The sequence below is a fragment of the Diaphorina citri genome, unplaced genomic scaffold, assembly GCF_000475195.1.
Source record: "Diaphorina citri unplaced genomic scaffold, Diaci psyllid genome assembly version 1.1 scaffold1850, whole genome shotgun sequence".
NCBI lineage: Eukaryota > Metazoa > Arthropoda > Insecta > Hemiptera > Psyllidae > Diaphorina > Diaphorina citri.
In genome coordinates, this window is record NW_007379276.1 from 9,504 (window position 1) to 21,694 (window position 12,191).

At 36.7% G+C, this 12,191-nt stretch overlaps 1 long non-coding RNA gene across 1 annotated transcript in view; it reads left to right on the forward strand.

Moving 5' to 3' along the window:
• Positions 1-11,089: 11,089 nt before the first annotated feature.
• LOC108253459 overlaps positions 11,090-12,191 on the forward strand; it is a 3,186-nt gene continuing 2,084 nt past the window's right edge. The window contains exon 1 of the long non-coding RNA XR_001809749.2: positions 11,090-11,683. This is a non-coding gene — a long non-coding RNA (uncharacterized LOC108253459). The remainder of the gene's footprint in view (positions 11,684-12,191) is intronic.

Genomic DNA, 12,191 nt, shown 5'->3' on the forward strand with positions numbered 1-12,191 from the left:
TATCTACATAGTTCTAGTATCTAAGCTACGTCATACCATGCATAAATTTATACGGATCAGATTGACATTGATAGTAATCGGGTATTTACTATTCATTTATGACAGAAACTTGTAATGCCACACCTAATAACTCTGATAGGAAGACCGTAGGTAACTATCTACGTACATTAGATCAAAGGTTTGTCTATCTTGAGAATCCAACGCTAATAATAACAGTAAAGATAATAATGATGTATAAATGAAGATATTTAAATCTAAAAAAAAAAAAAATCTAAATCACGATTTATTTGTGGTGAAGCTGAGAGCTGTGGTGAAGCTTCTTCACAATTTTGTGGATATCACAGTAGGTATTACTAAGAGCCTCCTTTACTAATTCAGAGATAATTATCTGAAAAATTTTCTTTTTACTCTGGTAATGCCGCCACTGGTCGCTACTTGATTAAAGTAGCTACTCAATTGTCCTCACGAGGCTGAGTGCACCCCGAACTCCAAGCACAGAGCCGAAAAAACCTCGGCCGCGCCGGGAATCGAACCCGGACCTCCTGCGTGCAAGCCTAGTGTGATACCCACTGGGCCACGGAGGTTGCTTTTATTAATAAAGATATTTTAATTTAAAGTACCTACCCACAGGTATTTTTATTGGGGTAATAGAGTTGGAGTTGGTCCCATGATAACAGTCTTTCTTGTCGATGTAGATTGTAGAAGATTCGATGTTCATGTCACATTGTCACATCCACAAAATGAAATGGCTCTCGTTTTTCGATGACGAATACCTTTTTCAACGGGTTACTTACTTTCTCGTATGGTTCCAGCACCTGAACGGGAAGTACCTACCTGCTGTGTATTTTCTCGTCCATTTGATGAGGAACATACTGCGGGGCAATTCAGGATATACATGGCCATGCTATGTAATGGACATGGACACACGACGTAGAATATCGGTATTGTTACGAGGGGTTAGATAAATCCTACCAAGACGTAGTTGGTAAGGTAGAGTCTGCCAAGATTTCTGTTCTTACTGATAATAAAATGGGAAAAGCAATTCAAGGGGATTACCGTGTTATTGTTATGTAATCATCATGTAATGAGTGAGCTGAGTTTAGAAGAATACATTTCCTTATTCTGTACAAACATTTCAAGCCAGCCTTGTTAACTTGGAGGGAAAGCTCTAGGTCGCGGGTTCGATTCCCGCCCGAGGCGGATTTTATCCTAAACAGATAAGGTTTGTGCTCGGAATGGCTGGCTTTCTCCTATCCTGTCTTTCTTCTCTCGTCGCTTTCAGGACGATAAGGCCCTAGTAGTTATAGGTAGTTCCCTCTGTCAAACATACCTAATACCTATCCCAGTATGATGTCACTGTATAACTGCTACAAGGTCTTTGCTATGTACCTAATACCTAATGGGCGAGAGTTCAATCCCAGCCGAGGTGTGGAATTTTGTCCTCAAGATATGATTTGAGACTTTGTCCACAATGTCCACAATAATAGTAGTAGCTTACTGCTGGAGTAAAGGGACTTTTCAGTCCTATGCGAACAATATAAATTAGCACTATGTTAGGTATTTACCTAACAGTACGTATGTATATTCGTATATCTCATGGAAGAATAGGTAGGTACATTGTATTGCTACACAAGCGTAGAATCCTAGATGCATGAAAAATGCGTAACATGAAAACCTGCCTCGGTAGCGTAGTGGTCAAGACGCTCGCCTGGTAAACAGGAATGTGGGCGGAAAATTAAAATTTAACTTAGTGTGAACTTTAACTTTAGCTAGAGCGAAAACACAGGTGTTTAGTGTTTATTCAAATTTAGATACCAATCGTCGATTTCGTAATACCTACCTAGGTACCTACTCATGTCCAATCTTACCTTGTAATTTGAATATCGAACTATACCTACCTATCTCTTTGATTTATATTCTTATTTTTCGAACTTTTAACGTAGGTAAGGAACCTACCTAAATCAATATCGGACATATTGGTGTATTTTGAATACTTAATTTGTGTGAGTGTTTTCTGGTGATTTTTTTAGGTACTTGTTGATTCTACTGAATATTCCAATAAAGTTTTATCAGTTCTTGATATCTTTTTTTTTACATTATTAATAATTATCTTCTTCTTAATAGGTACCTACCTATTACTCCTATTAGGTAGACACTTTATCATGTGAATTTGAACATTGTGTATACCTTTGTTCTTTGAAACCAGTGAACTCTCTGATAGCAAAAATGGCCTCCATGGTTTTGTGTTGGTGAATTTTCGGATTACTTTTCTGAAGACGAGAAAACTGCCACAATGTCAAAATATTCCCAGTGTATGTTTAAAACAGCTGGATCAACTTGAAATTTAAGCCGGGGGAGTAAAAATTGCCAATCTCAAGTTTTTTTGCAACCTGTGTTGCACATTGCATAGGTTGGAATAATTACAGGATGACATAGAATTTGTAATAAAACTCTTTTCCCTTTTTGCAAGAGGTCTGATAGAGGGAACTGTAACTTGTAAGGTCTTATCGCCCTGAGATCGAGGAGAAAAGGAAGAAAGTCAGCCGTTCCTAGAACGAACCTTATCTGTTTAAGATAAAATCCGCCTCGGCCCGGAATCTAATTCAGTAAAGTAAAGTACCTACCTACACAATGGGTACAAAAAAAAGTACCCTCACAATAGGTAAACTATCAAAGAACTAAGAAGAAAGTCCAATAGATATCTTTGGTACACATATTTATGTAGGTAGGTACACATATGTTTGTAACAAGGTACTTTGGTACTTGGATCTTTGGTATACATAGGTACATCCTAACCTAAATAGGTAGGTAGGTACCTATGTATACTTTGGAACTTATTTTAATATTGATACTTGTCATGTTTATGTTTACATGGTAATTTAGTGGATACCAATTTACAATACAATGTATAGTACTCGTACAAGTATATGTACCTACCTAACTAATGGATAATGGAGTACCTATTGTGGGTATTCTACAGTCTACACGTAGATAAATAGGTGTACATTCATATGCATAAGAAGAGGTAGGTACTCATAATTATGTGGCGGAGTCATTAGTGGATAGGTATATTGGTCATACCTATTGGGATTGTAGCATGGTGATGTTATGGACCACAAGCCACAAATAATGAAAGGTTGAAATAATTAACAAACTTATTTGCTTCATTACCTGTGAATAGGCAATATATAAAGGCATGAAAATTGTAATTTTATTGGTTTTTAACCTACTCTTTATATTTTTTGGGGGGCCTAAAAAATCATCCGAGACAGTCGACACTGATAAAATCAAAGCTCAAAGCTTACAAAGCTTAGAAACATTGTGCCTATAAGTACATAATACTCGTAGAGACAACAACATATTAACGTACACATAATACATGTGTATTTTAAAGAAAGATTAAGCTTAATAGGTCCGAGTCATGTTTACATTAGAATAACAATACTAATAACATGGTGGATAATAATGACCATAACAATAATAACATAGTACCTACAGAAATGACCACCTGCACAGAAACAAGCATTGCGTGATGAAGTTATTACAAGAGAGCTTTGTCAATATTGCTGAGAAATTGGAAGAGAACATTGGAAATACAAAGACATTTAAGTCAACTACATGAGTACATAAATATAGGTACACAGAATGTTGTCAATAGATATAGATCTATCATACAGATAGACACTAATGTCATAACTACAAAGATAAATATCTACCAACATTGTCAATATTAGGTATGTACATAATCATGTTAATATTATGTACTTTTTGGTCTTATTCCAGTAAGAAATACACAGGTACCTACATAGAGATCCATGTACTTATTTTGTGTTTATGAAAGGAAAAGATGTAGAATTGTAGACTGTAGAGGACATAGGTACTTAGGTTATTATTTGTACTTTCTAAACAAAGCCACAAAGGTACCTTCTAAGCTAGGTATCACTGATATAATTATGTAGGTTAGGTACACACTTGAAGTTTACTGAAAAAAAAAAAAAAAAAATATATGAAGACAGGATATTAGGAGAAAGCCAGCCGTTCCGAGAACGTCACTTGAAATTTACTGAAAAGAAAAAAATAATAATAATATATTAGGTACCTACCTACCTTAAAACAGTCTTAGCCAGCCATTTAGCTTGGAAGGTACGCGGCTCCTTTGTAAAATTACGGTCGCGGTACTCGCGAGTTCGATTTCCGACAGGGGTAAAATTTATATAAAAAAAAGGTCTTCTCATGACACAATCTCTAGATTAAAGAGTCAAACTTGATCTTCACGAGGCTGAGAGCACTCCGCATTCCAAGCACAAAAGTCGAAAAACCAATACTCTCTCGAGAATTGAACCCGCGTCCCGTGACCTTCGGACTACAAGACTCTCTCGGGAATTGAACCCGCGACCTCCGGACTACAAGACTGTCGCGGTTATCTGTCTCGTCTATGGGACACATTAGGCGCTCCAAAATTAACTTAGCGGCGCTCTTTGTCTCTCTCTCTCTCTCTCTCTTTCTAAGTTTTAAGCTAAGTAAATAGTTATGTAAACACGTACATTAGAGCACAAAGCAGGAGAGAGCGATGGGATAATTTATATTTATGACCATTTTATTACTCCCTTCAGCTGCTTCCCCAAAGTAACACACTAAGGGTAGCTCGGTTTTGTAATACTAAGTTGGTCTGTCAGACAGTCTGAGAGTGAGCGGTGGGCATGACAGACCTAGGTCTCAAGCTTTTCCCGCCGTACAGGTTCCGATGGTCTGGCAGGACGTTGTAGCTTGTAAGTCCGATGGTCTGACCGCGGTCTGTGAGCATGAGTGGCAGAGGCAGACATAATTCTCGTGTTAAATTATACAAGAAATTAGACAAAACAAAGATCTTCAAGTTGAACATTAGAACTCACGTCTGCCTTTTAAACGGAAGGACGCAAGTTCGATTTCCGCCCGGTCCTAGACAGTCGGTTTCGGTCTCGGAACGGCTGACTTCCTAATACTCCGATCCTGTCTTCCTTCTCTCTTTGATTTCGGGATGATGAGACCTTAGCAGTTATAGTTCCCTCTACCATAACCAAAATTTTTCACAAAAAAAAGTACAAAGTGATTTCCTATTGTGAATAAGAAATTGAGAAGGAACGAAAGAAGCAAGAGAAACTTTCTGAGCAAGCACTGAGAAGTTCTATCAAAAATGCAGCGCGCCCTATGCATTGATATTTATTTTGGTGTTTGTATTATGATTTTAATATTAAAATAAAATAATGGGCCAAGTAGGTATTTCCATGTCCAATGAGCATGTTATTTGGTGTGAGCTTTTTCACACCCAATATACAGGGTCACACAAGATCTTCTTCTTGATGATTTCGAAAATAATTTGATAATAATTCATAATTTTGATTTCTAAATTTTTCAACGAAAGTGATTTTTCCTTTTGGTTTATCTGTAAGTTGGTTTCAGCATGAATCGCGTCCGTCATAAATCTCGTTTTGATAAAATTTGGTAAAAATATTAATCATATAGACTTAGGGAGGGCCCAGTAAAGGCCATTTTGAGAAATTCTTTGTTTTGCCATAGCTCCCAAGAATGTCCCATTGTCCCATTTTGACGAAGTTTTACAAATAGTTGCAATCTTCTTTCTGGTCCAGTTCACTGATATACTCGTCTGCAAATTTTCAGGTTCTAGAGAACACCCGAGAGCGAAGGACAATCATCTAATGTTATACGATTTACCGGGGAGGTTTTCCTGCTCAGGCAAAATCCTAAATGGCCGGTCCAAGGGGGTACCCTGTACAGAATAGGTAAGTTACCCTATAGCGTACCTCTGGTACCTTCCAGTCCTCAACACAAAGACAAGCCACATGAGAGATAGATCGCCCACGTAAAAAAAAAGAGTAAAAAAATATAAGAAAAAATTTGGTATCTAAAACCCACGCTCTAAGACAACCGAGAGACTTGAATCATCTGTAGTCGCCACAATTCTTGGACCTCAGGTTGAGGATCGGCGTACCGAAGCTATTGGTGTGGTTCTGGTGGAGTCAAATCATAACTTTGAGGTTTTTGAGTAGTTTTTTGTGGTTTTTATTTTGGACCGAGAGATCTTGGAGGACCGGCTCTGATAATCACGCGTGATTTTGAGTTTGTTTTTTTTTTTTTTCGTTTTTCGATCGATTTTCCGGTATGTGACTGTGCTTTTTGTTCATGGTTTCCTAATTTTTCTTACGAAAATTGCTAATTTGTAGTGAGTAATATAAAAAGTGCGTACGATTTAGTGCGGATTTTTTTTGAAAATATTTTTTAAAAAACTTTCATACAAACCGAATTTTAAGAGTAAAATCTCAAAGTGCCTAATAGTTTTTTTGTGCTGAGAACAAAACCCGGAAAAGATCTAGAACCTTTCCTATAACGCGCAAAAACTACCATAGTTGCAAAAACTAAGCTTTGGTTTAGAAAAACCAGTTGCCACATGATTTGAGTGTGGGCGGGAAATTAAAATTTAACTTAGTGTGAACTTTAACTTTAGAGCGAAAACACAGGTGTTTAGTGTTTATTCAAATTTAGATACCAATCGTCGATTTCGTAATACCTACCTAGGTACCTATAACTCATGTCCAATCTTACCTTGTAATTTGAATATCGAACTATACCTACCTATCTCTTTGATTTATATTCTTATTTTTCGAACTTTTAACGTAGGTAAGGAACCTACCTAAATCAATATCGGACATATTGGTGTATTATTTTTGAATACTTAATTTGTGTGAGTGTTTTCTGGTGATTTTTTTAGGTACTTGTTGATTCTACTGAATATTCCAATAAAGTTTTATCAGTTCTTGATATCTTTTTTTTTACATTATTAATAATTATCTTCTTCTTAATAGGTACCTACCTATTACTCCTATTAGGTAGACACTTTATCATGTGAATTTGAACATTGTGTATACCTTTGTTCTTTGAAACCAGTGAACTCTCTGATAGCAAAAATGGCCTCCATGGTTTTGTGTTGGTGAATTTTCGGATTACTTTTCTGAAGACGAGAAAACTGCCACAATGTCAAAATATTCCCAGTGTGCCACTTCTGTGGTTTTACTTCTCTCCTGTTTCTACGTTATTCACGCTCATGGTAAGTTAGTCGCACATCGGACATATTGGTGTATTTTGAATACTTAATTTGTGTGAGTGTTTTCTGGTGATTTTTTTACGTACTTGCTGTTTCTACTGATTATTCTAGGTAATAAAGTTTTATCAGTTCTTGATATCTTTTTTTCACATTATTAATAATTATCTTCTTCTTAATACCTACGTACTTATTAGGTAGACACTTTATCATGTGAATTTGAACATTGTGTATACCTTTGTTCTTTGAAACCAGTGAACTTTCTGATAGCAAAAATGGCCTCCATGGTTTTGTGTTGGTGAATTTTCGGATTACTTTCCTGAAGAAGAGAAAACTGTTACAATGTCAAAATATTCCCAGTGTGCCACTTCTGTGGTTTTACTTCTCTCCTGTTTCTACGTTATTCACGCTCATGGTAAGTTAGTCGGGACTGAAGAGTGAATTGTTGGGACTCATGAGTGGATAATAAGCGACTTGGGGACAGAAAAGAGAAGTCAATAGGGAATTTAGGGTCAGTGGATAATAGTAGAGAATAAATAGGGGATATGGGGGTTTATAGCTTATTAGAGGGAGCTTATTAGCTTATTAGAGGGACCTGATCAAAGGTCATGATTCTGGTTTGAACTTTGAACCCGGACTAAAAATATAATAGCTAATGGTAATTAAGATTTTAGTCCGGACGGAATTCTAGATGATGACGTCCATAATTTAGTTTCGGTTATTAGTACCTACGCTCCATGCAGGATACAGGATCTTGTAAAATACCTTACAACATACAACAATTACCTAAGCTGTAACTTTTTCGCAGAAAAAAATTCGAATTTTTTTTACATTTTGTCTGCGAACCTACGATCAAACGAACCCTCTTGGAAGTCCAAAAGTTTACAACCCTAAATATTGATGTCAAAAAGTCAAAACCCATAGAGAAATTATTCGATCATTTATTACACTAAAGGTCTAAAGGTAATTTATACCTAAAAAAATCGTGTATTTTGCCAGTAACAATTCGCAGAAACCCCAGGTCAAACCTCGGAGAAACCTAATAAAGTCAAGGATAAAAGTCAAAGTTTACACAGAAACCCAGAATCAGAACCCTATACAAGCTGGAAATTCCGAAGACAATCTAATAACTCCGTGTAGAGAGCCTAGTCTCGATTTTGTTAGTCTTGAACATAATTATATTGACTGGTAGATTAGACTGAAATTTGCGTGGGATTTGGAACTGTGCATGGCTCAGCCACTCAGCCGCAGGTAGATGTACGCAGATATTAGATGTACCTAGGTACTCAGAGAGAGGTACCTACAGTCAAACGTGGATAGTGGAGTACAGTCAAACTTCCAAGGACGCTACTGAATCTTTATGTCACCTGGATTTGAACCTGAATGTCATTTGAATTTTTCAAATAAAAATAATAGGTACCTACCTATGTATAGGCGTCCACAAAGGAGATTTGCTCCACATTCACAACTTGCAGTTAGCATTCCAAGTGTATCCCCATTTCTCTTTCGGTTTGACTGTATTAAAATACACACGTAGATCGTAGATAGGGCTCTGGTCGTGTGCTGTTTGTATACATATGTAATAAGCCAACATATGTATAGTTGTTAGATATTTTGGTCTTGAACGTTCACATGGCAGGTCGTTTGATGAGGCACAAATTTGGTCGCTTCTGGCCTTCTGGTCCGTGTTCCATAACAAACTTTGGGCTTTGCAATTCAGACTTTACTTTTGATATGACCTAATATTACAGAAGAAAACTTACTTACTTACTTACTTACTGCCAGGGCCATTTGAAGCCTAGAAGACTTTTTGCCTCGCCAAACTGTTCTGTCTTGTGCGTCTTCTTCCGTGGTGTTGATTGGTGTTGATTTTTGCCATGTTTACAGAAGAAAAACCTTTAAAAAAACTTACAAAACCATTACAATGGTTGTTGTGAAGTCGTAGTTTTTTTATTATACATGGGTAAGTTGAATGTTAGGTACTTGATCAAGTACCATATTGAACTTGGCACACCCACGCCTACACAGTGCAAAGTACCACACTGGTATACAGGGTGGCAATAAAGTCTTTCGTTGGCCCTGTAGGACCCCTTTTCCCGGGAAAATCTCCATTTAACTTTCGAATGGTTTGTCTGGTTTTTGATGAAATTCGGAAAACTTGTTACTGCCTTAGTGTGACTGCCAATAAAGGACATTTGGTCAGTAGATTCTTGGGACCTTTGGGGCATGCCTGTTAATTGGGGATATCAATGCTAATGCGGAGAAACATCAGTACCTACTGTGAACCATACCTGTGACATTTTTGAAAATTTCGATTTTTTTTCCATCCGCGGTGACTGAGTCTAATTATTGCGTGTTTATGCACAACTCTTTCTCATAAAGTAGACCTAACTGTCTATACCACCACATAAACGTTGAATCAATTTGTACATTATGTCTAGGTACAATGTACAAAGTACATGGGCATGTATACTTGTAGATGAGGAGGTGTTCTCTCCTTGACATCCAGACTCCAGAGCTCTTGATGTGTCGAACATGAAATACGACAATGTCCATTCTATGCTATGCAAAAATGAAAATGATCAAATCAAATCTGTGCTATGTTAGAACTAAAACTGACTATAAAATCTTGGGGGCACGGTTGGTCCAGTGGTAACGCGCTTGCTTGCCATGCAGAAGGTCCCGGGTTATGGGACGCATGCTATTTTTGGTTTTTGGCCCACATGGTTAAGCTCCAGTTGGTAGATGAAAGTGCCAGTGATTGTAGAACCTAAAGTCTTGAGCGAAATACAGCAATGTACACAGGAGCTCAGAAAAATGGTACGGTCTTTGATCGTGGTAAAACTTTGTAGGTGCCAAGGACACTCCGTTTGTTGTTACCCAATAACTAAGCAGATACTTACAAATCATACGAAAACATTTTAAGATTCAAATTTACATACCTACCTACTAAGACTAAGGTGAACAGTAAAACCTCAAAATACCTTGGATAATACCTTTGGTATATTCTCCAAATACCTGACTCATCGTAATTCTGAGTTCTCATTAGTCCAAAACCGAACCTATAACCTAATACAACTGTCCTAAGATTCTAATACTTGAAATTGAAAATTTCATGCGATTCGGGTTCAAATCATAGCCAGATTTGATTTCCTATCTCAGAGATCTCTCCAGATTTCACTGCAAAATGATCAAGCGGTGACATCATTTCTATAAATTTGTTCTGATTAACAATAACTCCAAGCTCTATTGTTATAACTATACTTGGCGTCTTTTGATCTCTAGATTAAAGATTAATTTATGACGTATAAAAGACACAAGAAATATAATCCACCTGATGAAGAGGTTTGATAGAGGGAACTGTAGGTAACAACGGAGGTCCTATCGTCCCAAAATGAAAGAGAGGATAGGAGAAAACCAGCTGTTCCGAACCCTATGTGTGTAGGATAAAATCCGCCCCGGGTGGGAATTGCCATGAACGTGCGACCTTCCGCTTAAAAGCCAGACGCGCTATCATCAAAGTTAGACTTCTATTTCTTGTATTGTAATTCTAACAAGATTCGTCAAGTGAAAATATAGTATCTATCATTTCCCTATTTTGTTATCATGCTACTTGACTTGGTATCTCGTTTCCAGAAGACTTCTAATTCTTGTAAGCAATGTTATCTTCAATTAAACAAGCTGGGTCCGTCCCTCCGGGAATTTTTTAGCCCGTAGTTTATTCGATCGTGGTTGAAGAATACCTATGTACCTACCTAATTTGGGCGGGCATAAATGAGTTAAGTTTCAGGTATTAGGTATAAGAAACCCATGTTTTACACATACAGTAGAACCTTGATTATTTCAACCTCTATTATATCATATATCAAATCTATTATTTCAACTCCAAAAATTGTTTTTTTTTTTTTTTTTTTTTTTTTTTTCCTTTAAGGAAATTTTTTTTTTTAAGAGGTAAATTGGGGAAAATTATTTAAAGTTTTCCCGATCTGTCCCTTTAAGGAAATTTTACTTTATCAGAGGTAAATTGGTGAAAATCATTGAAAGTGTTCAAACTAACGAGACTAATGACAGGGAAACAGTGTCAGACATTTTTTTTTGTCTGTTTCTCAGTTTGAGTTTGTTTTGTTTAATTCCAAAATTAAAAGGTTAACCATTTTGTTTATTTTGCTACTTACACCTATAACGGTCGCCATATTTTACATATACAGAACTTCAATTATTTCAGATTTCATACAGAACCTTGATAACTTAAACTACCTACCCTCGGTCCAAATTAGTTGAAAGTTGAAATAATCGAGGTTCTACTGTAGATGTTTTAAGCTAGGATTACACTGTTTGCTCAGTGGGCAAATATTTGCACCAGAAATATAAATAATTGTTTGCAGGGGTATTACATGAGAGCAAATATTGTGTTTGAAAATGTTTGCTCAAATAGAGAAAAATAAAAATTTGCTCACATCAAAAATAAAAGTTTCCCACTATATTACACTATTTGCAGTTCTTGCACCAAGAAAATATTTGCCTGTTTTAAAATTCTTTGTTTTCTTTTTAATTTTCTAAAAAATCTGGGATTACACTCTTTGCTCAGTGAGCAAATATTTGCGCAAATTGTTTAAAAAGTATAGAAAATAGTGTAATAGCCTAAAAAATATTTGGCAAATATTTTGGAAAAGTATAGAAAATAGTGTAATATCCTAAAAAGTCGAGAGCATTTGGTCTATCCCTAACTCATCAACATAACACTGTCCCGTTCGTATGCATCCCAATGTTGGAGCTGACAAGTTCTAGCGCTGAGAAGTCTTCTTAGCGCTAAGAACTAAATTCTTAGCGATAAGTCGCCTAAGAAAACTTATATAGCTGAGAAACTTGAGCCTGAGTCCCATAAAATGGAGGTAGGGATGGCGTTTTTTACTACAAATGAACACAACGAACTCACAAAAGCCGTTTGTCTTATAAACCGGCTTACCACAAGACCTTTATACTGAGGCCCAGTGTTCATCTTTTATTTTCTATAAACAAAGCCATACAAAAGGACGCTAAGAACAACTGTCTCTTTGTCTCGTTCGTATCTCGCTGTTTATACACCGGTTTATAC